The sequence below is a fragment of the Pelobates fuscus genome, chromosome 9, assembly GCF_036172605.1.
Source record: "Pelobates fuscus isolate aPelFus1 chromosome 9, aPelFus1.pri, whole genome shotgun sequence".
Classification (NCBI taxonomy): domain Eukaryota; kingdom Metazoa; phylum Chordata; class Amphibia; order Anura; family Pelobatidae; genus Pelobates; species Pelobates fuscus.
This window is the reverse complement of record NC_086325.1, coordinates 87,992,221-88,019,975: the sequence shown is the minus strand read 5'-3', so window position 1 is coordinate 88,019,975 and position 27,755 is coordinate 87,992,221.

The following is a 27,755-nucleotide window of genomic DNA, read 5'->3' as shown; positions in this document are numbered from 1 at the left end:
CCCTCAATATTTTTAATAGTGCCCACCTGCAATCAAGGCCTTGGGGCCAAAGGGAGGAATTTAGGTATTTTTTACTGACTATAATTATTATGGCCCTCATTTGCCACCAATGGGTAAGTACCATGGTGGGATGATAGGTTCACGTTATAATAGCACCCACCTGCTGCCAAAGGGTGGGGGGAGGTGGGACAAAAGAATGACCCACTTTTTGTTTAATTAAATGTCCCCCATCTGATGGCCATGAGCAGGAGGTCAGGGAGGACTGTGTTCACCCTTGTTATTTAATTTCATGTGGATTGGGCCTTTCTAGCTAGTTTTAAATGTTTAATAGACATGCCACCACCTGGGGCATAGCAAGTGGAAATACCCCCCTTATCATAATAATATCAGGGTTTAATTAACACTGAGATGCTTTTTATTTATTTATTTAACTGTTTCATGTCCCTGCTGGTTAGCAAGTGCTGACCAGATGACACATAATTAACCCTCGCACAGTTGAGTTTGTTTGTTTTTTAAAACTTTTTGCCTGCTTGCCAGATCATGGTTTTACATTAAGGATAGCATTAAAGCAGAATAAGAAATAGCATTAGACTTGTGAATTTTCTTTTTTCTACTTTGTATATAATCCAGTGATTTAAATCCAGGCACCAAATGCTTGAAATCCAATCAGACCAACTGGAATTGACTTATATAAATCTTTGACTTGCTGGCTGGTCGTTTCCACCAAATTTTGTACAGTGTTTAGTTTGTGAGTGTTTTTTTTTTGTCATTTTTATATCATCAAAAAATGATCAGGTCACAAAAAAATATGCACATCAGTTATATTGTCAGCTCAGTCTCTGATCTGGTTCCCCGATGAATGCCTAGGCTTCTCATAGTTGCTGGTCTTGTGGTGGCTGCTAGCCCAGTCATCTGTTTGAGTGATGACCTTCTGTTGCACTGATTGTCTGGAACTGAATGTGGCATTCTGCTTTTTGTTGCATTTAAATGACTTTTCTGGCTTGTAATCTATGGTAGATAAGTTGATGTGTGTTAGCATCATGTACATAACTAAAGAAGTAGAAAGTGTACGTAAAAATGCATCTCTTACCTAGAAGTGTTTTTCAGGAGCTATTGATGGGATTGGCAACTATGGATGAGCTCATATATTTTTCTAAATGTTATTTAATTCCAATATGGAGACTCATTCCAATTGAAAAAAAAATAATTAAAACATAAGACACAAAACAGAGAGCATAACAACATCTTGCAATACTGTGAATATGTCTAGTACCTATAAACTTAAAGCTATAGAAAGTTTCTTAACCCCTTAAGGACCAAACTTCTGGAATAAAAGGGAATCATGACATTTCACACACGTCATGTGTCCTTAAGGGGTTAAAGGGAAACTGTCACCTCCCAGGTTTTTACTATTATGGTTATCCCAATGAGTGTAGGACCCACTGATATTGCTGTACTAGATGGGCCGAATGGTTCTTATCTGCCGTCACATTCTTTGTTTCTATGATTTTGTGTTTATTGTTGCGTAGTGGTGGGCTTAACATGAAATGGCCATATGGTGGAACTGAATCCACATATTTGTTTGCTGAGATAAGTGATTTTAAGTAGCCTTGAAAAATTAAAAACTACATTTTTGTGAGTACACCGTTCCTGTATTTTCTAAATATAAAATTAAAAGCAGAGATCCACACTTATATATTCTGAAACTGGGTGCATTTATCTTAGCTCCCTGTCAATCATTGTTACAAGTTCTGTCTTTTGTACCTGCCCGTCAGCATAAAGAAAGCACACCGGGAAAATGAGTCATGAAACAATGTTTATATTTCTCCTCATTTGCAATGTTTGACCTGGCTTTGACTTGCCTCAACTGGATTATGGGGTAATTTGCTAAATGTAAAACAAAATGGAGCACGTCATTAAAAAAGTTAACTCAAGTTAAAAGGAAGTTTTGATGTTCTATTCAATGGGATATTTTCCAAAGAAGTAAAAGCCCACCTTTAAAAACACATTTTGTTTGATACATTGAAATGTAATTTAACTAAATAACTTTTAATTGACATGATTTTTTCTCCCAGCTACCGGGCCATTATGTTCAGGAGGTTTCATGATGGGTATCCAACCCATTCAGGCACCCCAATTCGGGCAGTGTAGATGGCTACTGGTAGGAATAGCAGTTTAGACTTTGTGTATCAGGAATAAAGCAGAGTATGCTCGATTTTAGGGCAAATTAGCATGAGCAGCTAAAACCACATTTGACCATCTTGGGTGCCTGACCCCGCCTCCCCTTTTACTCTTTTTTTTTTTTATTTATTTGGCTTCCACCTGAGAATACAGAGTTGTTATACATTAAGCTACTTGTACTCCTATATGCTGTGAGTGAGCATGCTCACTATTCAAGGTTGAATTTTAAGACAAACATATTAGTGTTTTTATTGGTAAACATGTCATTACAAAATGGGTGCAAGTCTCTATGGATGCAAATCTTTTTCCTGCTTGTCACGTTCGTCATTATTTATAGCCAGGTTGACAGGGTGCTCGGCGGCTAACTACCTGGGAGAATATATCCATAGATACTGTGCAATAAATGTTTTCAATGCATGCATTATTGTCCTCTCCAGGGTTTTCTAACCACATCATTAGCACAATGATTAGTATTACACAGAAAAAGCAGGCTCATAAGGAAGTGAAGTGAGTCTTATTGCACATGTATTTTAAGCACCGCAGGGAGTTATCTGAAATGCTCTGAGTTCATGTTAGTTATCATGTGAATCGAGTAACAGTTAATGGCGACTTGACTCCCAGAAAAGGTTTTTTTACGTTTCCTGATTTAACAATCGTCCAGGAAATGTCAACCACTGCATTTCATTATATGAAGCACAATAGCAATTCTTAATGTAAAATAAAAAACTTCGAGAAGTTATTAAAAAAAAAAAATTCCAGTAAAACATATCAATCATGTTTCCCTCTCCTGTAAATTTAACCCTAATATAAGTATTTAAGAAGGCACCCTCCACTATTATCTGCATGCCATGTCTGAGAGCTCTGACCTATTATCCCATTACTTTGCAATGCTGTGCAGATTAAAATATTAAAGGGACCCGACAGGTGGTGATTTGTGTCTGTCAATTTTAATGAAGTATATAGCTTATGTATTAAAAATGACTGCAAAAAAATAAATAAAAAATAAGTAAATTGTTAAAAAGAAGAAAATGCACTTAATTAAAAATCATAATACTTTAATAGTTTTTTTCTTAAACCAAAAGCCCTCATCCTGGTTTATTGGTTTTTCGTCTTACGCCATAAACTTCTAACAAGAAGAAGTTTATGAGATAAGTAATTTATCCGCCGGCCACAGTTCCACTGATCACATAAGATGTCTGGAACTGCTCAATACGCTAACAGCAGCCATCATTTGGCTACTATTAGCCAGTTCACACCTTAGTTCAGAATTTGCTCTCTGTTTCTACCTCTCTCTGGCCTTTGTTTTAGAAAATTCTTCCTAAAAAATAAAATAAACAAGATGACTGGTTGTAAAAGGAGCTGACGTCCTACATTTGATTGCTCTGTAAGGGGAGAAGTGTTTGCGTATATATATTTTCAGATTATGAAATATAATGTGAAAGTACCTCGTGCATTGTTACATGACTCTTGGGACTTGTTGCATAGACGTAGCATAATTATTACTTGAAGAGTTGGCCGTCAGTAGGGACAAGCTAGCAGCTGCTTAGGCCACCAATGAAGTTTGTGTTTTTTAAATCCTGTACAAAGGATTAAATGAAGATGGCTGATAGGGTGGGGGAGGATATCATGTTACGCACAGAAACAAAGAACACTTGCCAATGAGTTGTAACAGGAAGGATTTCAGCTGTGTATGGCACAGTTAGGTGGGAGAGGATAAATAATAAACCAATTATTTTCTCAGCAGGAAGCTAAATTGTTGCAAGGAAACAAAACGATAAAAACAAACAACCTTCATTTATAATTGGGGAGAAATACTAGTCAATTGCCTCTTCCACTACTACATTGCAGATACATATATTTTCTTAGGAACACCTTATATTGATACCGGAGAAACTGACGGAAGCCAAGCACAGAGAGATGGACACAGGTTTCTTCAGGAAGGAAGAGATTCTTTATTGGATCACCGATCGGGACTCAGAGGGACTAGCGTCACCAAAATACAGCAAAGTCTGAGTACTGAATACATAGAGTACATTCCTTATATAGCACTGTAGCTCCTCCCACAATTAACTACACCCACACATACCCTTAACCTATTTAATGAATAGAGTCTAAACTCATCCATCCGGTCTAACCACGTGGCTCATCTGATACAAAGGAGAGGGACGCGTAATTCCAGTTCTTACATTCCTGCACCTGGTCAGTACAGTGATGACAGTATCTTAGCTACGTGTTATTAACTAACTGATACTACAAACACATATACATACATATGCCTTGTGGCAATCTTAGCCTGCTAAACTTGTATTTTACTGGAATTACATCACATTCCCCCCTTTGATGCCTCTGATATTTCACAATTACTTGAGGCATCACTTAACCTTGGTTTGCATATACCTCAGGTTACCATGAACCAGACCAGACTTATCTTATGATGTGAATCTTCAACATTCATCTTCTTGCATTGGTTCTCCCTGATCTAGAGCCTTATACTTATATATCGCCATTATCTGTGCAGCAGCCTTCCTCTCTGCTATACTTCCTATCAGGCTTTGCACAGACCTAACTACTAAGGGTATAAGACACGGTAGGAGTAGACACAACAGTAAAATCAGTAGGACTCCACCTACCACTGCCTTAAGCCCTCCAAACCACTCATACCAGCTACCAAACCAACTACTTGGATTATACCCTTTCCATACCTGAGTAGGCACATGCGCTAGTTTAACCATATGGCTAGTAAGCTCAGCTATTGCTTGCCCTTCGTCATCTATTTGAAGACAGCAATTACTTAGGTTAAACTTCCCACATACACCTCCCTCTACTGCCAAAAGGTAATCCAAGGCTAATCTATTTTGGTAGACTGCTGTCCTCATCCTGGTGTTATGCTTCGCTAGAAGATTGAGCGCTTGTGATGTCTCATTTGTGATAATCTCAACCACCGCCTGTAATCTTATAATACGGTTGAGCATATAAATAGGGGTTCTATAACCAAAGGTACCATCCTCAGCCCACGTGGCTGGCCCATAGTAATCTATGATACGCTGGGGAGGCCATTCATCATCTTCCCAGGCGCCTATCTCTATGGGTCCCCTTTTCTTCCTATGATTCACATCATACACTTTAACACCTAAAGTCTCACCTGTTTCAATCGGTAACAAGAAGAAGGATGGTTTGAGCATACCCAACACACATGCCCCTTCCCAGTCCTGTGGCAGCTCCGAATAGGCTTTCTTACCACAGATCCAGTACAAATTTGCTGGGGCTCTCCAAGTAGATGTGATGGATAGATCAAACCACACATCCTTTAAATTGGCATATCTAGCAAACGGGTGAGATGGTTCTGAGACATTTGAAGCCGACCACCAAGTTGTATTCTTTGTATCATCATCATAAGCTTTTTGCCCTAGACAAGTTAATTCTCCTACAGAAGTATTATACATTATTCCTTTCCTTGCTATGCAAACATAACCTATGATGGAGGTCTTTAATCTCCACTCAGATTTACCTCTAACACTCATATGATAATCGGCTTGTGTAGATATTAATTGGTCAACTGCCTCAGAACCGGACATTACCTCCTTTGCTTCCCAAGGCCATTGGTCTCCCATGTTAGTACCTCCACACACATAGCAGTTGGTAACATTAAGACTACCGGCAATACTTTCAGCTAAATCGATGAACAGGTTTTTAGCATTATGGGGGATCTTATTATCTATACTCATCTCTTCGTAAAAGGAATGGTATACTTGATGAGTCTGGGAGGATACCGTATCAGTCTCTATTCCTATAAACAATAATGTCCCAGGATCTAAACCCGTCCCGTATATTTGAAACCCAAATAAATTTCCATACTTATCTAAGAACTTGTCGGGGTTATTAATGAGTATATGGACTGGGTTGCATTCCATAGACTTACAATATGGATTGGTAGGCAACTTAGTCACTATCATGTCTTTGTCTACTGTCTGTCCCCAAGTTGCCCACCCCACACAAGACCAATATGGACAAAAGTTATAGTCTTTATTTGGGCATCTAGGACTCACATATTTATTTTTGCTACTGGGACAAATATATTTATCGTTAGACCCATACGTCCTCTCCCATCTAAGATCCCCACATACATTCCACGGCTTTCTACCACTCGATATCGCTTTACACGCATCAAATAGCAGAACACCCGAAGAATGTACGGATTCTAACACCGTTTTATTAATTAGGGTCCCCTGAGGATCTCCATTCCTGAGAGTCAACCAAATTGTACGAGGCTGATACTCCGGACTGAAGCACTTAGGTTCTCCTACTCCTAAATGGCACACACTATAATCTATATTTAAGTATCTACATCTCGATACATCTCCTTTACATTCGTATTGTGAATGCCAAATTAGGGTTTGGGAAATATGGTTACCTGTTCTCGTAGTCTTAATGCATACCTCACAGCTAGGAGTGTCGGTACCTCTACCTTCCTGAATATAAAAACACATATAAATAAACACTATCAAAAGCACATCTTTCGCCGTCATCCTCAGTCTTCGTCCGTGCGATGGCGCCTCAGCTTCCAGGATGTGAGGGGCTGCAGGGAATGGAGTTCTGCTCATCTTCACAGGTGTCCCTTCGAGACTTTCCTGGCTTATACACTATGTGATGGTAAGCGGACAGGCTTTATTATGGCCTTCTCACTCACACCTGTAACAATAAAATTTGTAATCCACAATAATTCCTCGTTACTCCGACTGAGTAGTGCGTTTTAACCGGATCTTGCAGGGATTCTCTGGATCTGCTGTAACTTGCCAAGAATCGACTGCTGCTGGTTTAACCCTGGAGTGATGTATCCACGGAGTCACTTCTGCTACTTTTATCGCTGTAGGGGTAGACAAAAGAACAACATAAGGACCTCTCCACTTGGGCCCTAACGGTACATTATTCCACTCTTTAATCCACACTTGATCTCCTGGATGATAACTATGAACAGGGGGATAAATATTCACAGGTAATCTATCTTGTACCCATTTCTGTACCTCCTCCATAGTCTTACCCAACTCTACAACCTGCTGCCGAGTAATTCCTTCTCCCAACTGACTCAAGTCCCCCCTTAAGTTACCAAGTACGGGAGGTGGTCGCCCATACATGATTTCAAAAGGAGAGAGGCCCATCCTTCTGGTAGGGGTACTGCGGATTCGCAATAAGGCTATAGGTAAGAGAACGTTCCACTTAAGTTGGGTTTCCTGACACATTTTAGCCAACTGGTTCTTTATAGTTCTATTCATTCTCTCTACCTTACCAGAACTCTGGGGTCTATATGCAGTATGAAGCCTCCACTTTATACCAAGCATATGAGTCAGTTGTTGTAGGCACTGATGAACAAAAGCTGGACCATTGTCCGATCCTATAGAACAGGGTAGTCCATATCGGGGTATTATTTCTCGTAGCAGGAATCTCACAACTTCTCCTGCTTTCTCTGTACGAGTAGGACATGCTTCTACCCAGCCTGAATAGGTGCACACAATTACCAGCAGGTAACGATGTCCACCCGATTTAGGCATCACTGTAAAGTCTATTTGTAGATCGGACATGGGGAGTCCCCCCATAAACTGAACTCCTGGTGGCTTTACTGGTCCTTGTCTTGCATTATTCTTAGCACACGTTACACATCTGCGTACAATGGCCTGAGTCAAGTTGGACAATCTTGGTATGTAGAAATGTTTTCTAAGAGATTCTTCAGTACTGTCTCTCCCAGAATGTGTCCCGTTGTGATAATTTTGGACAATTTCTACCGCTAGCGATGCTGGTATAACTATTCTTCCATCTTCTAGCTGATACCACTTGTTCTCCAGATACTTTCCCGGTTCAGTCTTTAACCACTCCTCTTCTTGAGCTGTATAAACTGGAGTCCATTGGGACAGTGGAGTTGGTATAAGAGCAGCTATATGCCCTACATACTCCTGTCTTCCTGATTCAGCAGCACGCTTAGCTGCACTATCTGCCATCCGATTTCCCTTGGTTACATCACCATCTCCTCTCAGATGCGCTCGACAATGTATGATACCGACTTCTTTCGGCTCCCACACTGCTTCCAATAGTTGTAGGATTTCGGCTGCGTACTTGATTTCTTTGCCTTCTGAATTCAGTAGTCCTCTTTCTTTATACAAAGCTCCGTGGGCATGAGTGGTTAAAAACGCATACTTAGAGTCCGTATAGATATTTACTCTTAAACCTTCAGCCAATTGTAACGCTCGTGTTAGTGCTATTAATTCTGCCTTTTGTGCTGATGTTCCTTTCGCCAATGGCCGAGCTTCTATCACCTTGTCTATTGTTGTCACTGCATATCCTGCATAGCGGATCCCTTCTTTCACATAACTACTGCCGTCGGTGTAATATTGAACATCGGGGTTCTGGATGGGAAAATCACGAAGATCTGGTCTACTTGAGAATACTTCATCCATTACTTCCAAACAATCATGTTGACTTTCAGTAGGTTGTGGCAAAAGGGTAGCTGGATTTAAGGTGTTTACAGTCTCTAAATGCACTCTTGGGTTTTCACACAACATTGCTTGATACTTGGTCATACGGCTGTTACTAAACCAATGATTTCCTTTGTAATCCAACAACGTCTGTACTGCATGTGGGACTCGTACATAAAGTTCTTGACCCAGAGTGAGTTTATCGGCTTCAGCTACTAGCAGGGCGGCTGCAGCTACGGCTCTTAGACAAGGTGGAAGTCCGCTGGCCACTGCATCCAGTTGCTTAGACATGTAGGCAACAGGTCTTTGCCATGATCCCAAGTACTGTGTCAATACTCCCACAGCCATTCTTCTTTGCTCGTGTACATACAGGTAGAATGGTCGTGTGTGATCAGGTAGACCTAATGCTGGGGCACTCATCAAAGCCTTCTTCACATCTTCAAATGCCGTTTGCTGTTCTTGGGTCCATAGGAAGGGGTCGTGCTCTGTACCTTTGATAGCTGCGTACAGAGGTTTTGCTAGTATCGCATAACTGGGAATCCATATCCTACAGAAGCCTGCTGCCCCCAAGAATTCTCGCACTTGTCTTCTATTCTTGGGTATTGGTATTTGGCAGACAGCTTCTTTTCTCTCTGGCCCCATAATTCTTTGACCTTCAGAGATATGGAATCCTAGATACTTGACAGTTGGCAAACACAACTGAGCCTTCTTTCTAGACACCTTGTATCCTGCCTTCCAGAGAATGTGTAGTAGATCGTGCGTTGCTTGCTGACAGATTTCTTTTGTAACTGCTGCTATCAACAAGTCATCTACATATTGTAACAATACACACTCTCCTGGGATGGACTCGAAATCCAATAGATCTTGACTTAGGGCTGAACCAAATAGGGTAGGTGAATTTTTAAACCCTTGGGGCAGTCTTGTCCAAGTCATTTGGCGTTTTGAGCCCGTTACAGCGTTCTCCCATTGGAAAGCAAAAATACATTGACTTTCTGCGGCAATTCGGAGGCAAAAGAAGGCATCTTTGAGGTCTAAGACTGTAAAGTAAGTAGCCCCGCCCGGAATTAAAGCAAGCAGGTTATATGGATTGGGTACAACTGGATGTATACTAACAACCGCATCATTGACTGCTCTTAAGTCCTGCACAGGTCGATACTCATCTGTGCCGGGCTTTTGAACAGGCAGCAATGGGGTGTTCCAGGGGGAAGTACAGAATTTTAGGATACCATACCGTATGAACTTATCCAGATAGGATTGGATGTTCTTCTTAGCCTTCTGCGGAATGTGATATTGTCTTAGGCTCACTGGATAAACCCCATGTTTCAGTTCAATTTTTATTGGTGGAATATTGCGGGCCAGTCCTGGTGGGTTGTTCTCTGCCCAAACTCCTGGTATGTTAAACAATGTCTCATCACTCCTAGGGTTTTGGCTAGTCAACACTGTATAAAGTCGCCACTCTTCTTCCTTTGGTACGGATAAAGTCATAATACCTGAAGGTCCATTAAACTTTAAAGATGTTGTTCCATCTGGTAGGAACGTAATCTGCGCTTGTAATTTGGATAGCATATCACGTCCCAGCAATTGGACTGGACATTCAGGCATATAAAGGAATTGGTGTTTTACTACGTGGCCTCCCAATGTACAGAGTCGACTTTTAAGAACCGGTCTTTCAGCACTTCTTCCAGTTGCTCCTATCACAGTAATAGTCCTTCCAGATGGAGGAGCAACTAGATTAGTCACCACTGAATGTTCAGCACCAGTGTCGATCATGAACGCACTCCTTTTCCCCCCTATTGATACATCGACCATAGGCTCCGCTCGACCAAGGGGGATGGAGCCCGGTCGGTATCAATAGTCCTCCATGACCGTGTCAGCCAATCCTACGAAGTCCCTACCTTCTCTATCGCGGGACCTTTGCGCTGCTGGAATATACCTATCTTCCCTAACACTTCCTCTGTTCCCATTACTCCCTCTATAACCATTACTCCCTCCGGGACCTCCTCTACCTCTCGCTCTGCCTCTAAAGTTTCCGTAGCCTGCCCTGGGTTGGTCTCTCTCGTACTGCTCTCTTTGCGGACATTCGTTCCTCCAATGCCCTTCTTCCTTGCAATACGCACACTGATCCCTACTCAAAGGCTCCCTACTCCATCTATTATTGCCTCTATCTGGGCCCCGTTTATCTACGCCTGCGATCGCTACCGCTAGCATATCAGCCTTTTTACGCATCTTGCGCTCCTCCTCCTTCTTGCTTTCTGTTTCCCTATTCATATAGACCTTATTAGCTACCTCCATTAGTTGGGAGATTGACATACCTGCAAACCCTTCTAACTTTTGTAGCTTGCGCTTAATATCTCCGTAAGCTTGGCTGACAAAGGCGGAGTTAACCATTCGGGAATTGTCTGCGTCTTCCGGATTAAAGGGGGTGTACAAGCGGTACGCCTCCAATAATCGGTCATAAAAGACACTGGGCGCTTCATCGCTTTTCTGGATCACCTCAACTGTCTTCGACATGTTAATGGCTTTCTTTCCTCCGGCTTTCATGCCAGCAATTATAGCGTCTCTATAGGCTCTGAGTTGAACCATATCAGCACCATTTACGTTCCAATCGGGATCAGTGTTGGGATAATGTGTTGCGGCCCATGCTGCTGGATTAGCTTGGTTCAAAGCACGGGCTCTATCCTCTAATGCTTTAATGGCTGCTTGATTTATTCTTGTCCTTTCCTCATTGTTAAATAAAGTCATTAATAACTGCTGGCAATCAGCCCATGTCGGATTATGTGTCTGTACTATTGAGGTGAACAGATCAGTCATGGCTTGTGGTTTCTCAGTATACGAGGAATTATGGGTCTTCCAGTTTAAAAGGTCGGTAGTGGTGAAAGGGACATATACGAAGACAGGGTCAGCGTGTGCCATTTGACCTGCGGCATCGATATAAGCTGACCCGGGATTTAAGCGAAGAGGCATCTGATAGTGCTTTAATTGTTGGGCACCAGTCAACTGTCGGGTTTGGATGGGGCTACGTAGGGAAGCGTCAGTCATGGGTTCCGGTCGGGGAGAGATAGGGTATGGGGATGTGGGAGGTTGGTTTTGGGAAAAGGTAGTGAATAGAACACTTCGGGCCGAGCTAGATGAAGCTTGACCGGAAGTCTGAAGTGGCGCCAAATCAGGATATTCGTTTCTAATGGGGGTGGGTTCTGGTTCCGGAAGGGGAGATTTAGTACGAGGGGGGGTGGATCCTGTACTGGAGGAGGAAGCGGAAGTGGATGGGGGTAGTGAGGGAAGGGTTACAGGACTTCCTGTATTTGCGTCACTTCCTCTTACCGGAAAGTAAGGGGGCGGCAAAGGGATCTCGGACTCAGGGGGCGTGTCCAAAATGGGCCTAACACCAGCCCTAGTGGACGAACAAGTCCTAGCTACCATGAGGCGACACTGTTCCTCGTGGCATGTCCGGAGCCATTTTGGCGAGTCATTTACGGCCTGTCTCCAACAATCAATATAAGGAAACTGGCCGTAAAGTTCAGGCCTACCTGATACAGCCACGTGTAAGCGCTGTACCAGAGTTGGATCCAAACTGCCACGTGGCGGCCATGCCGCAACCAAAGTAGGCCACTCCCTAGTGCACAAAGTGACCAAACGTACAGGAGACATCTTTACCCCAAAATCACAAACTTTGAATCCCTTTTTAAAATTCTTAACCATACATCCTAAGGGATCCGGAATCGTTGACTGCGACGCACCCATATTTAACAGTGGAACGTCGTTGACAACGATTACTATACACGCGTACTATTCAACAGTCACACCCGTTTCCTCTGGCAACAGCACCACGTGGTACGGTTACCAAGTGAAACGTACACAATAACAATAAACACTCAGGGAATTCCCGTACACACACAGCTGCTACACCAGTCACTATATAATCAATATTATGCCCTTTGGCGTAACTACACAGTCACCCACGCTATAATTCTCTATATACGAATTACCCGTCTATAACACACCCCAGTAACATCGTCTTTTACAAATAGCGGTTACAGTACGGTTAGCATAGGTCAAAGCACAAGTTAAGGTCACAATACAATTATTAGTGGTTATGGTGTTAAACATGCAATGGACGACAATGATTAGTACTTATTATATAATGTCAGTAAATATACAGGGTTATGGTACCGTGCACTATAATACAGCAACACACTATTAACACTCTCGCTAGACGGCTGAGCTCGCGCTATCTAACAAGATATACACTTTACTAAAACAATCGTTAACACATTTACAATTCCCAACTAAACTATTGGCCAGTACCTTGAATGGACTACCTAAAACTATATACACCCGTTTTGGTTAGCCACACTGCCCAATCACCACATATACATAGCGAGCTAGAGAACCGAATTTACACAGGCGCCTCTTAGTCGCACTATACAACGAGCTAGAGATCCGAATTTACACAGGCGCCTCTTAGTCGTACTATCAAAAGTCTAGTGGGTTCCAAATTTACACGCCTTCCCACTTAGCCCAGATAGGATGAGAACTAGCGAACCGAATTTACACAGGCGCCGCTTAGTCTCCCGGTCCCTCCGACCTAGCGAACGTAATATACACCCTAGAACGCTAGTCTAGACAAGACACCGGTGTCCGGCTAGGGCTATCTTACACCAGGACCCCGCCTGACTAACCAAATCAAACGGTCTGACTAAAGAGCGTTCGATCGAGCGGTGCGCCTTCGCTCCTTCCCTCCGACAGAGGGGGCAGATACAGATTCAAAAACCCCTTTGGGCCTACCGCACAATCGGTATACCCCTAGCGGGTCCTGCCGTCTAAAACAGCAGTTATCTTACCTCCTCGTTCCTGAACCTGAGTTCACACTCATCGACGGGGACACCCCAGCACTTCTCACGTAGAGGCCGATGATCTCCTGGACAACAGACCAGTGGCGCCGAGACGAAGGGAGGTCCACGCAGAAGTTCAGGGGTGCAGCCGTAGAGAACGTGGGCAAAGATAGACCGTCTCACGCCTCTGCCTCTCAGCTACCGTTGAACGATGAGCTTCCCGGCCAATGCACCAAATGATACCGGAGAAACTGACGGAAGCCAAGCACAGAGAGATGGACACAGGTTTCTTCAGGAAGGAAGAGATTCTTTATTGGATCACCGATCGGGACTCAGAGGGACTAGCGTCACCAAAATACAGCAAAGTCTGAGTACTGAATACATAGAGTACATTCCTTATATAGCACTGTAGCTCCTCCCACAATTAACTACACCCACACATACCCTTAACCTATTTAATGAATAGAGTCTAAACTCATCCATCCGGTCTAACCACGTGGCTCATCTGATACAAAGGAGAGGGACGCGTAATTCCAGTTCTTACATTCCTGCACCTGGTCAGTACAGTGATGACAGTATCTTAGCTACGTGTTATTAACTAACTGATACTACAAACACATATACATACATATGCCTTGTGGCAATCTTAGCCTGCTAAACTTGTATTTTACTGGAATTACATCACAATATTTACCATAATTGCTGACATTCTAAAATATATTCTTCTTCTTCTTGCTATATATATGGTTTTGTGCTGATAATATACATATTGGTAAGGCAACCATGCTGGATCTTTAATTGGAAACACTTGCTAGAATTTCATTCAGCAGGGAAGCAGTGATTTCAATGTAATTTTGCTGCATGCATATTAAATATTTGTGGAATACCTAGTTTTAAAGGGACACACCAAGCACCATAACCAATATAGCATTCTGTGGTTGTTATGGTGCCAGGAATGCCAATTTAACCCCTTAAGGACACATGACGTGTGTGACACGTCATGATTCCCTTTTATTCCAGAAGTTTGGTCCTTAAGGGGTTAAGGAAATAAGCACAAAAAGCATTAAGGCACGTATAATATTAATCAAAACACCCTAACCCCTGAGCTGTTTCTAGAATTACCTCTGGAGTAATAAGTCAGAAGCTATCTTTCCCTGTTGTTATATTAAGCTCCAATCAGGAGAACTCTTATTGGCTCACCTGGTTATGAGGTTCCAATTTGTCCATGTTTAGTAATTTGGGATCCATCTGGTCTAAACTAAGATAACATTCAAGTGCCATTATCCCTGTCCTTCTGTGATAGCCAAAAATGGTGAATTAACCAAGTGTGCACCATTCCCTATGAAGATCAGAAATTAACATCTTAGATCCACCTTAATTCCTAAGATGTAATAATGGGAACAACTCAGAACAATTAGATGAGCTAATCTTATCCCCCTTCCCATATTTTTTTTTTCCTAATGTGCATACGGTGTGCTAAAGGGATCATATCTTATGTAACAGCCAGCTAATGTTTGATAGGAACTTCAATGCAGTGCATCAAAATGGGAGCGTTTTGAGTTATCAGAGATGTTTTCAAACACTCCTGAACATATTAGGATGATGGAAGTGTCTAGTGATCTAAAGGCCGAAGTAGAAGATCTGTGAAAGTAAATGCCAAAATTCATCACTATAGATAATGCTGTACTATGTGAATATCAACGTTTCAAGACAAAATTTAACCATTTAGAATTTTACTTAGCAGTGAAAATATTCAATATAATAAAAACCTTAACTTTTGAAAACAAATGACAAGTACATTAAGGTCCAGTAATTTAAATCCAAAGGAAAATATGGAGTAAACTGGCAGGGATTAGACAGACCTAGCACCAGGCTTAAAGGTGTTCAAATCTGACTTACAGTTTCTGTTATCCTAAACCAAGCCCTATTTCCCCTGCCAATTCAAATTAGCATGTCTATAAATAAATTGAGAATGATAAAAAAAAATCTCTATTGTTTCATGCAAGTATCAAGGCTGACATATGTTTAGCTCTAATTGGAGATGCTTTAGATAATGCATGTTTCAGGATTTCAGAAAACCTTTATTTTATTTTTTCTTTGCTGTGATCTCCAACTTGTTTGAAATACATTTATACCCATTGTGTTGTTCTGACTCACAGTTATCTCATTAAATGAAAACTGTAGACTGAAACCTACATTTTACAGATTTCACATCTGACGTGTGCATTTTTATTTTTGACAAGTATTTCTGATTTAAATTGTTATGCAATCATCCTGGCCATTATGTTTAATATGGCTACACATGGAGACATATACACGTGTTTAAGAATAATTATGGACCTCACTGAGCTGCAAACACTAGGTATAGGTACTGTTTTTTTTTTTTTATGATAGATTTGATAACCAGTCTGGAATAGGCAATTTGAATACGTTTTGCATAAAGAGAATTTGTACGGACTTCTAGTTAAATCTTAGATCAAACATTAAATGCACATCTGCTCAGTTATTTTTATGAAATAGATCTAAATCCATCTACTTATTAAAGGTACAGACAGGATACTAAAGAATGATAAGCCGTTATATGAAATCCCTTATTGATTTCTGTTTATAAACACATTACCCACTGGAATTCATTATATGTAGTTACTGAAAAATACTGTGCGCAAATTGCTCTACTTGTCATGCAAAATAAATAAATAAAAAATCAGGCAAGACAGCAGGTTGTCTATTGTGTGCTGAACTTTTTATGAAGCAGAAATATTGTTTTTACAAAATGAACAATAGTGTAAAAGGGCTAATGTGATTATAAAGTGAATCAACTCTTATCGAGTGAAAATATATTATTAAAAAATCTGCTACCACATTCCAATGTGTGAATCTCTCAAACACACAAAAAAAAGTACTCAAAATAAATAAAAAAGCAAAACAGTGGAGCGCTTATGTGGCAATCAAGTGTAACATACATAGTGATATAACCAAAAAAAACACACACTTAAATTATCCAGATATAGGAAATAGATTCTGTTATCCAATTATGGACCCTTAAAAGCAGAGGCGTAACTACAAACCACAGGGCCTCGTGCGAAAATTGCCCTGGGTCCCCCCCCCCCCATAGGATAACCCCCATATGTCTACTTCCTCCCCCCATATGTCTATTTCTCCCCTCTCCCCATACGTCCACCCCCCGCCCCACACACACATGCAGACACACATAGACACACACACATACAGACACACATGCATACAGACACACAAATATACAAACATACAGACACACATGCACAAAATGTTTGTCACCCTCTTGTTTCCTACCTTCTAGGTGCAAGAGGGTGACTTTCCCTGGGGTCCAGTTGTGGCTCAGGCTTATGGGAGTCAGAGTTCCCGTGCAGCTCTCTATGACTGCTGGGAGGAAATGACTGAGGCAGTCACTTCCTCCCAGCATCTGATGTCATCACAGGGGCCTGATCGCGCTGTTAAAGTTCTGACTGGGGCCCCTTTGAAACACATTTCCATCGGGTGGCCCTAACAGCAACCACAGCAGTTACACTACGCGGGTCGAGCCGCAACACATGGCAGAGGTCTCCTGGTTGCAGCTGCGACCCCTGCGACTGCGGTAGTTCCGCCAGTGCTTAAAAGAAATCTAATAGAAAATAGTGCAAAACCTTTTTATATAAGTGACAAGTGATTTTTGTATTGGCACTCTCACATTTCCCAGAGCTTATAAACCTAGCTCTGGTAATATGAGCTTTATGGTCCATCAGGCGACCACTCCCTTCTTTAAAGATGCTGTCCAGTAATGATTCCTTTCAAGTGGTAAAAAAAAACCTCTCAAATAAAAAACAGATATGTGATAATGTAATACTGTATAGAGCTATTAACCACACAGGATTTGTACTCGCAAAATAAAAACCTAAGGAATGGCTCAATATATCGGTTCCGTATGGTTAAGGACCATACACCTTCTCTAGTGCAATAGGAAACCGATGGCAGATCGCCGGGATTAAGTATATCTCTGGTTGCAGATATGAGTCTTGTCTAATGTACAGACAGTACAGTGAGAGAACTGTACCCAGAGGTGTACCTAGGTTGCTTCTTGGCACCCAGGGCAGAATATAATTTTGGCACCTTCTTCCCCCCAAGTGTAGAAATAATTTTCTTTGGTATCGGTCATTATGTATCCCCCACCTTCAAATACCTTATGTTTGGAAAAGTAAACACACATACTCACATTCACACACACTTACATTCATGTACACACAGACATAAAAAATTAATATGCATATACACACAGACTCATACACATAAGCACATGTTCAAACAGACTAATACACACACACACATGCGCGCGCCATATTTTCATTCACAGTCAGACAACCTCAACAGGAAGTGTCCTTTTGCAAGAAACCTAACAATACATATCCAACTACCTCAAAACTTCATAGATTGCAACCTTGATTAAGAAGGACCTTCTTCACTGTGAAAGATGTTGGCTCTATATAAATGCAATCAATGATAATAATGCATTCATATACACACACTTACACACACATTCATTTACATACACACATACTGTGCTCATAAACACACACTTAATCTTTATTCATTTATTTGTTCATTTGTTTGTTCGTTGTTCATTCTCCTAAAATGGATCTGGAGTAGTAGAGCCTCATTTCTGGGGTACAGTGGTTTATTGCTTGGATGTCTCTGCATTAATTGCTGCCTAGATCCCTACATGCTGGGCTGGATTGCTGTCACAAGTTTTTGGAATCAAACCAAGGTGGCAAGGGAGCTGAGCAATCAGTGCAGACCGGTCTCAGCAGCATCCATGCTGCCTGCTCCACAACCATTTATAACAGAGTGGCAGCTTTATATAATGCAATAATAATTTGCAATAATTATTGCAGCTTTATATCTAAAAATCTTTGTAGAATAGTTTAGTACACCTAACATACCTCAATATATGTATTGATGCATGTTTTAGATGTATAACATGCTTTTCTGCACAATTATAGGAATGGTAAGTGTTTCATGGTCCCTCCATATTCAGGAACAATAGCATATTCCTACCGTAAATGTAGGCACTGTTACAGCTGCTTCGATGAAGAATAGAACATTTTTTTGTGTGAATTAGAGAAATTGTAGCATTGTATTACCACTCACTGCCATTGTTTCCACATTAGCTGTAAAAGACAGCAATTTATGCTTCTTATTCATCTAAAGACTGAACGTGCAAAAAATGCACTTTCAACAATATAGTTTTAAAATAATTATCCTCATAATGTCAGCCTAGTTGAAGATAGTCTTAGGCACATAATAAAATACTGTAGCCTTTTTCATAGTAAAATGGAAAAATAAAAAAAATAAAAAAAGCTAACATGAACTGAATCCTTTATATTTATCCATACAGCTCTATTTCATACTCTGTTTAATTAGATGTGTCATATCTTAATGGGTTTCTGGCACCTAAATCCTTTGTAGTGAACTAATTGGCTGTTTTTACAGGGGGGAATAAAACTAGCACATCTTTCTGTGGTCTTTATAAGAAGATTCTGAAATTACCCAGTATATACAAAGTTAGCATGTTATCCTGTTATTAAAATATACCATGCTGAACACAACACCAAATAGGAAAACCCAAATATTCATAGGTACAAACATTGATCAGTAACTGGTTGTGTTTAAGGGAGTTGTGTTGTGTGTGTGTCAAGCATTTACCAATTCCCATCCTAATTACTTTTAAATTCTAACATTAATAAAGTAATTAGCAGGAGCAGCACACGAATGTGGCCAAGTATGTGTTTTTTTCTTGTTGTTTTTTTTTTTTTATTCTTTTTTGTTGTTGTGCCCAGTGGTGACAAGATAACACAGTATGCATGTCAAAAGTTGCAATGATGTAGACATATCAGCACAGTTTTTTTTTTGTTTGTTTTTTAAGAGACAAATAGTAAACAAAAATTGAGAAGAACGGTATGGCATATAACAAACAGGCTGAGTGCATAAGGTGAAGGATACAAAATGATAGGGTAACACGAGAGTGAACACAGTGCTTAGCGTATGAGTAATAGTGAGATCAAGCAAGTTAAGTTAATGCACTGCATGACAGGAAACATAAGAGTGTACCATCCCAGGTGACCCTCTGTGTTATTTTAAGGATTGCTAATAAACTCCAAGTGTACCCGCGTTTATTGCTTAAGTAGTAGGACTAGAATATCTTATATAATATAGACAACCCTCTATGCATTTGTGTCAGGGGCTATTGTGGTTAATCAGTCGATGAGGAAAAACGCTGTCAGGCACCCAGTTTACACAGCTTGTCGATCCTCCGATGCCCTATAAGGGTATGACAAGACCCCTAGGTTTGTGCTGGACTGCAGCTTCTGCTTTAGGAGTGTAGGTAGGGGGGCGGAGTCTGACAGCCGAGGCGAACAGACGTGCACGGAAGGGGCTCCTGACGGGCTAGCGATAAAACGGGCAAAACCGACGGCTGTATAGCCCATAGATCCCCCAAAGTGTGCTACCCACGTCGGGGGCACACCAAGGAACCGGGGGATACCCTCCTGAAGCCGAACGGGGCTCACAGCCCAATAATCTACCTGAGGCCTGCGGGAGATGGAGCCGGGGAGAGGTGGCCGCTCTCTCCGGAGCCGGACACCCCAGCAATCACAACTAGCCGTTGAACCCCCCCCCCTATGGACCGGTGGGGGTCATCCCGGTCCCCGCAAGGCAAGCGGACAAGCGACGGCAATCGAACATGCTAAATTGGCAGACACACGAGTCAGGCAGGGCGCGCCCAAAATGGCCGCCCGTGACAGCTCACGGAGGAGACACACGAGCACCCATATGCTGCCTTCCTCCTTGGAGGCCCTGGACTTGCTGTGCTCAGCCTTCCATAAATTACTATGCAGCAGGGGTATACCCTACCTTCATGCAGCGCGGGCAGTGGCCGGGTGGATTCGACCGATGACCCGCAGACGTTATTATGGAGACCCACTGCAGGTATTCCGCACACAGAAAATACAGGCGGCTCCCGAGAACCTCACACAGAGGAAGAGCACTGGGCCCCGCACATCACCCCAGCACAGGCTAAAGCAGAAGCAAAGCATCCGACAAACAAGATTTATCTGTACCCATCGCTGCAGACCTCCGACACCCTCATCACCCATAATCCGCGGGCCTTTCCGGTTCCCCATGCTAGGTCCGAATCACAGAGACCCGGAACATCTCTCTGACCCGCTGTACCGCGGGAAACACCACCAGAAGCCGGACGCCTGGCAATCAGCCACAAACAAGCTTCGGACGCCCCAGGCGCCTAGGACTCACAAGGTCAGCGAGTGGCTCCCAGAAGGGATCGGATGAGCCCAGGCAAGGGCTCAGGGTCCACCAGGCACACCTTGTCGAAGCGGGACTCCCCCACCATGCCTCTTTACATAAGAACTGCTCCCCGCATACATGCCGAACGTAATGTACTAACCATTGAACTACCTTCATCTCTCCCCTCTGTGGTATTTTTGGCCATGAACGCTCTCTCCCTCATCAAAGCATGGCTTTATGCCTCTATAGTTTAGCATGTCCCTTAACAAAGTGCCAATATTACATATATTGATTAGCGTTTGAATCCCTCTATTAATATCTTGGTAAGCCTGTTTCACAACCTGATCCTTCACTAAGGCACCAGAGTGGGACTGCGATATACCTCTTGCGGGGGAAGGCTGACCGGGACTCTAGACACTACAGAAGCCTCCTACGGGTTCTACTTGTAAATGTTATAATTTTCCCCGTGGTTTCTCTTTTTCATTTGATGTTTCCCTTATACTTTTATGTTATACTCTACAACCCACTGTTTAGGCCACCTCTCCATGTTAGCACCAATGATACGCAATTACGCACATGGCAGGGTTATTGCACTATCCTAGCAACGATGTTGAGCTTCAGATTCATATATATAAGCGTAGCTCCTATAGCAACGTGAAGCGTTGGATATCTTACATCATATGTACATGTTTCTAGCGTATTACCACTAATGATATGCATTTACGTTACTTGAATTGTTTATAGCGCGATTATAGAACCGTTCTAACGTACTTATAATTCCAATCTGTGTTTAAAGCCAAATGTTTAAGCCTGATTTAAAACTAAAATATGTGTCACACACACTAAAGTGAGAGATAACCTGTCACACACGCACTAAAGCGAGAGATAACCTGTCACACACGCACTAAAGCGAGAGATAACCTGTCACACACGCACTAAAGCGAGAGATAACCTGTCACACACGCACTAAAGCGAGAGATAACCTGTCACACACGCACTAAAGCGAGAGATAACCTGTCACACACGCACTAAAGCGAGAGATAACCTGTCACACACGCACTAAAGTGAGAGATAACCTGTCACACACGCACTAAAGCGAGAGATAACCTGTCACACACGCACTAAAGCGAGAGATAACCTGTCACACACGCACTAAACGAGAGATAACCTGTCACACACGCACTAAAGCGAGAGATAACCTGTCACACACGCACCAAAGCGAGAGACAACCTGTCACACACGCACCAAAGCGAGAGATAACCTGTTTCTGGTAATGTGATACAAACCTTAGTACCAACATGATTTATCTTGCCTTAATTATTCATATGCCTACAACTGTTTACTCTTATATGTATAGTTTTAAGTATCAAAGTAGTCAGGAAGCTGCAGTCAAATCCACTCTTAATCTGATTGTTACTACATAAGACATATCAACTTTACCTTTAAAAATGTGCATGTTTTCTCAAGGCCACTGTTGGACTTATTTATGTTCCCATATTGATAAACGCTGTTGTGGCGCAAGTTTATATTCTGTAACCACCTGCACTACAAAAATAAAGAATTAAAAAAAAAAGGAGTGTAGGTAAGTGGCCCTTCAGTTGCCATTGATCCCACAGGAACCTCTCTTCAAGCCCTGTTGGTTCTGTGTGTGCTCCACAGGTACTCCATCTCAGCTTGATTGGTTCCTTTTGCTGGGTCCGTCAGCGCTGTCTTCGTAAGCTGTATTAGCTCCAGGCGCTGCAGGTCTGCTTGTTGTCTAGAGGGTTTCGAGTTGCGGGAGGCACCTGTTAGACTTGTGAGTTTTGCTTAGCAATAAGCGTCTGCCAGAATCTTGCAAATATTTCATCCAATAGGTCTGTGGCAAGCTGCAACACTCGTGGCATCCGCACTTCTCCACTGTTTCGGTTGAGGGGAAAGTGGATTATGAGGTTGCTGCTGTCCTTGACTCCAGGTTCTTGAGGAATGGTCTCCAGTATCTAGTCCATTGGAAGGGGTCCCTCGGGCTGATATGCATGCTTTTCGGTTGGTCCATTCCTTTCATCGCCATCACCCAGAAAAGCCTTGTCCTTAATACCCGGTGGACATATCCTCCCGGAGGGGGGTAATGTGGCATTACTTACCTCCAACGAGCTGCGCAGAACCTGTGGTTGTGACAGGTTTGGGAGGTGAGAGATGAGGTTGGGTGAGTGTGACAGAGTTAGAGATATGATTGTGGCAGAGTGAAGGGGGTTGAGTGTGACAGGTAGAGAGGGTATGAGTGTGGCATGGTTAAGGGTAAGCGTTGCTGGGTTAGGGGTTGGTTGTGACAGGGTGGGTGTTGCATGGTGAGAGGTGTGATGAATGTGACAAGGTTGGGGGTGAGTGACAGGTTTGGCAGTGTTAAAAGTGATGGAGTGAAGGTGGGTGATTGTGACAGGTTGAGGGGTGGTGAGTGACAAAGTCAGTGACTGTGGCAGGGTGAGTGTGGGCATGACAACGTATAAGGGCTAAGTGTGTGGGGGAGTAACAGAATGTGGGGAGGCTGTGTTAAACAAAGTCTCCCCACTCTGTAATGCCTTTTTATTTTTATATATAACAATTGCAACTCTCCTGCTAACCTTCTGGACAGAAAGAGGTGTAATAATACATCTCCTGGTGGTTCAGTGGATTCCCTGGTGGTCCAGTGGGCTACTACTGCAGCCCTTCAAGTCCAGTGCTTTGTGAGGAAGTCGGAGAGCTGACTTGCACCTGTACTTAAACTGCCTCACAGGGTCCACTAGGGAGTTATTTACAAAAGTCTGTGTAAGAATATCTTTTGATCTCTCTGCCAGCTCCAGTGGGGCCTAATCAGGGATGGTTCTTCAGGCTCAGATGGGGCCCACCAGTCCTTTTCTGAACCCGGGCCCCATGTTGCAGCCTAACGAGTAATTTGGCTCTGATCATTGTGCCCAAGTGTTAAGCACTTACTTAAAAGTTAATATTTGCAGCTTCTGGCAAGTATTTCTAACCCTTTCATCACCTGGGAAGCAGAGGGAAGACCTGTACAATGCTTTCCTCCATTTTGTGGCCAGGTGCACTTGCTCCATTACTGATGCATAGACTTAAAGCCAGGCAACCATTGAGCCTCCTACAGGTTCTTGCATCACAAATATCACAAATATGGGTCTGTAATAGTGAGATAGAGTATGTCCAGAAATATGTGTGTATATGGGAGTGTTTTTAAGTCCAGTAATGTGTGTATGTGTTTATGTGTATTTGTGTGTATCCAGGAGTGTTTTTAAGTTCTTGAATGTGTGTCTGTATGCATTCAGGACTGAGTGTATATGTCCAGGAGTTGTTATGTGTCTGTGTTTATGTTCAGGGTGCATGTCAGTCCTGTGGATGCTTGGAAGGGTGACAGAGGGGCAACTAGCATAAAGGGATTATATGCTACAGAAACACACAATTTAAAAGGAAGATACATTGGGATTTATGTAGCCACACTATTGTAGAAACAAGGTAGTTGGCAGGGATTGTGCAAAGTCTTTGCTGGTTCAGCACTGTATGGGTTGATGGTCTACAATCTCCACTTTTCTCCAAGCCTTGATTGAGCACTAGGATATTCCTGGTGCACTGCATTTTCTGAGATTGACCAGTTTGCCAGATTGTGGTGGGTATGTATGATGTCCCTGGATGTGTTCACAAGTGACCTTAGGGTGAGATGAGATTATTGACAATGGAGTCAAGGTAAATAGAGCCTGTGTCCCCTAGAGGTTCTCAGATATCCTCAAATTCTCCTTCATGTGTGCAGGTCATAGTGACGGAATTTGCAGATATATTTATTGTTACACCTTGCAAATTTAGCAGTGTCCATGTGTCAAATCAATATATATATTGCAAACTCCGCATGATGAGTGCCAACCACATGGAAATATGTAAGATGTAAGTTTTGTGCTCACACAATAAAGACCATCATTTATATTTGCCCACAGGCAAAATGTTGACCGTTCTCCCTCAGTGTCAGTATGGGTCAGCAAATGTACAGGTATGTCAGTGAGAAAGAATAACACCATTTACAGTCTAGCATCACTTTTTATGAATTGCCTCACAAAGTACGAAACAATTTTATATGGTAAATTACAGAAGTGGAACCAATCCGAGAAGATATTATAAGATTAGATTAAACAAAGTTGTGTTTTATTCTAATGGAGTTTGCTCTTCAAGGTGAATGTTTGGTGCCTTTTATTATATTTTTGCTAAATAAAAAATGGTCCTATAAATGAGCCCCCTTTCTGTCTCATTGGAAGAGTGGTCTATCTATCCTCTATTTATATTATTACTTTAGGTTCTTTAACGTAACCCTTTAAGGACACATGACATGTGTGACATGTCATGATTCCCTTTTATTCCAGAAATTTGGTCCTTAAGGGGTTAAAGGGATTCTATAGTGCCAGGAAAACAAAGCTGTTTCCTGTCACTACAGATTCCTACAGTACCCCTCTCCCTCACAACCCCCTCCTGCAGCACTGAGGGGGTAAAACCCCTTCAGTCATTTACCTGGATCCAGCGCCAATGTCCCTTGGGGCTGCGTCAGGCTCTGCCCACACTCCTCCCCCACCAACATCAGGCAATGTCCCTACTTTTAAAGGGACACTATAGACACCAAAACAACTTTAGTTAAATGAAGCAGTTTCGGTGTATTATTATTACTATTATTATTATGGTATTTATATAGCGCCATCAAATTCCGCAGGGCTTAACAATGTGTGGATGAACAGACATGAAGTTTTAACCAGACAAGTTGGACACACAGGAACAGAGGGGCTGAGGGCCCTGCTCAATGAGGTTACATGCTAGAGGGAGTGGGGTAAAATGACACAAAAAGGTAAGGATAGTATTAGACTAGTGACAGTTGCAGAAGAGGATCAGTCAGGAGCTATTAACAGTTTAATTGATACGTTTTTATAAAGAAGTGGGTTTTTAATGATTTTTTGAAGGAGTGGAGACTGGGTGAGCATCTAAAGGAGGAGGGAAGCGAGTTCCACAGGAACGGTGCAGCCCTCGAGAAATCTTGAAGGCGAGCATCAGAGATGGGAGTACGGACAGAAGATAGACGTAAGTCTTCAGCAGATCGTAAGGGCCTAGACGGGACACACTTGTGTATAAGGGAGGATAGATAGGTGGGAGCAGCATTATGTAGAGATTTGAAAGCAAGAACCAGAATTTTAAATTGAGCTCCATATTTTATAGGAAGCCAATGTAGGGACTGACAGAAGGGTGAGGCATGGGAGGTGTGGGCGGACAGGAAGATGAGCCTCGCTGCCGCATTCATTATGGACTGTAACGGCGCAAGTTGGGAGCACGTAAGACCACTGAAAAGTGGATTACAGTAGTCAAGGAGAGAAAGGACAGTGGAATGGACCAACACCTTAGTCGCATCTGGCATTAAGTAGGGGCGGATGCGCGCAATGTTTTTGAGATGGAAATGACAGGATTTGGCGATAGATTGAACATGAGGCTTGAAGGAGAGGTCGGAGTCAAAGAGAACACCTAGGCAGCGAGCCTGCGTGGTGGAGCTGATGGTAGCACCGTTAACTTCGAGGGAGACAGACACAGGAGTAACAACACTTGAGGGAGGAAAGACCAGAATTTCTGTTTTGGTCAAGTTTAGTTTAAGGAAGTGAGCAGCAATCCAGTTAGAAACAGCAGAGAGGCAGTCAGAGACACTAGTCAAGAGGGACGGGAAGAGATCAGGAGAGGACAGGTAGATTTGCGTGTCATCTGCATAGAAAGGATATTGGAAGCCAAAGGAGCTAACGAGTTTACCAAGGGAGGCAGTATAGATGGAGAACAGTAGGGGACCAAGGACTGAACCTTGGGGGACACCAACAGAGAGGAGTTGGGGAGAAGAAGCAAAGCCAGAGAAAGAAACACTGAAAGAGCGCTGGGAGAGGTAGGAGGAGCACCAGGAGAGAGCAATATCTTGTAGACTGATATTGCGGAGGATGAGAAAAAGCTGTTCATAGATCATGCCCCTGCAGTCTCACTGCTCTATTCTCTTCCATTTAGGAGTTAAAGGTGATACTCAAAAAAATAGAATATCGTGCAAAACTTCATTTATTTCAGTAATACAATGTAAAAGGGGAAACTAATATATGAATAGACGCATTACATGCAAAGCAAGATAGTTCAAGCCGAGATTTGTCATAAGTACGATGATTATGATTTACAGCTCATGAAAACCCCAAATCCACAATCTCAGTAAATTAGAATTTTACATGCAATCAATAAAACAAGGAGTGTACATAGAACAATATCGGACCTCTGAAAAGCATAAGCATGCATATGGACTCAGTACTTGGTTTGAGCCTATTTTGCAGCAATTACTGCCTCAGTGCGTCGTGGCATGGAAGCTATAAGCCTGTGGCACTGCTGAGGTGTTATGGAAGACCAGGATGCTTAAATAGCAGCCTTCAGCTCTTCTGCATTGTTCGGTCTCATGTCTCTCATGTTTCTCTTGGCAATGCCCCATAGATTCTCTATGGGGTTCAGGTCAGGCGAATTTGCTGGCCAATCAAGCACAGTAATCCCACGGTCATTGAACCAGGCTTTGGTGCTTTTGGCAGTGTGGGCAGGTGCCAAGTCCTGCTGGAAAATGAAGTCAGCATCCCCATAAAGCTCGTCTGCGGAAGGAAGCATGAAGTGCTCCAAAATCTCCTGGTAGACAGATGCGTTAATGGACTTAATGAAGCACAGTGGACCAGCACCAGCAGATGACATGGCTCCCCAAATCAGCACAGACTGTGGAAACTTCACACTGGACTTAAAGCATCTTTCAGTGTGTGCCTATCCATTCTTCCTCCAAACTCTGGGTCCTTGGTTTCCAAATGCTGGTTTCCAAACATTGCTCTCATCAGAAAAGAGGACTTTGGACCACTGAGCAATAGACCAGGTCTGTTTTTCTTTAGCCCAAGTAAGACGCTTCTGACGTTGTTTGTTGTTCAGGAGC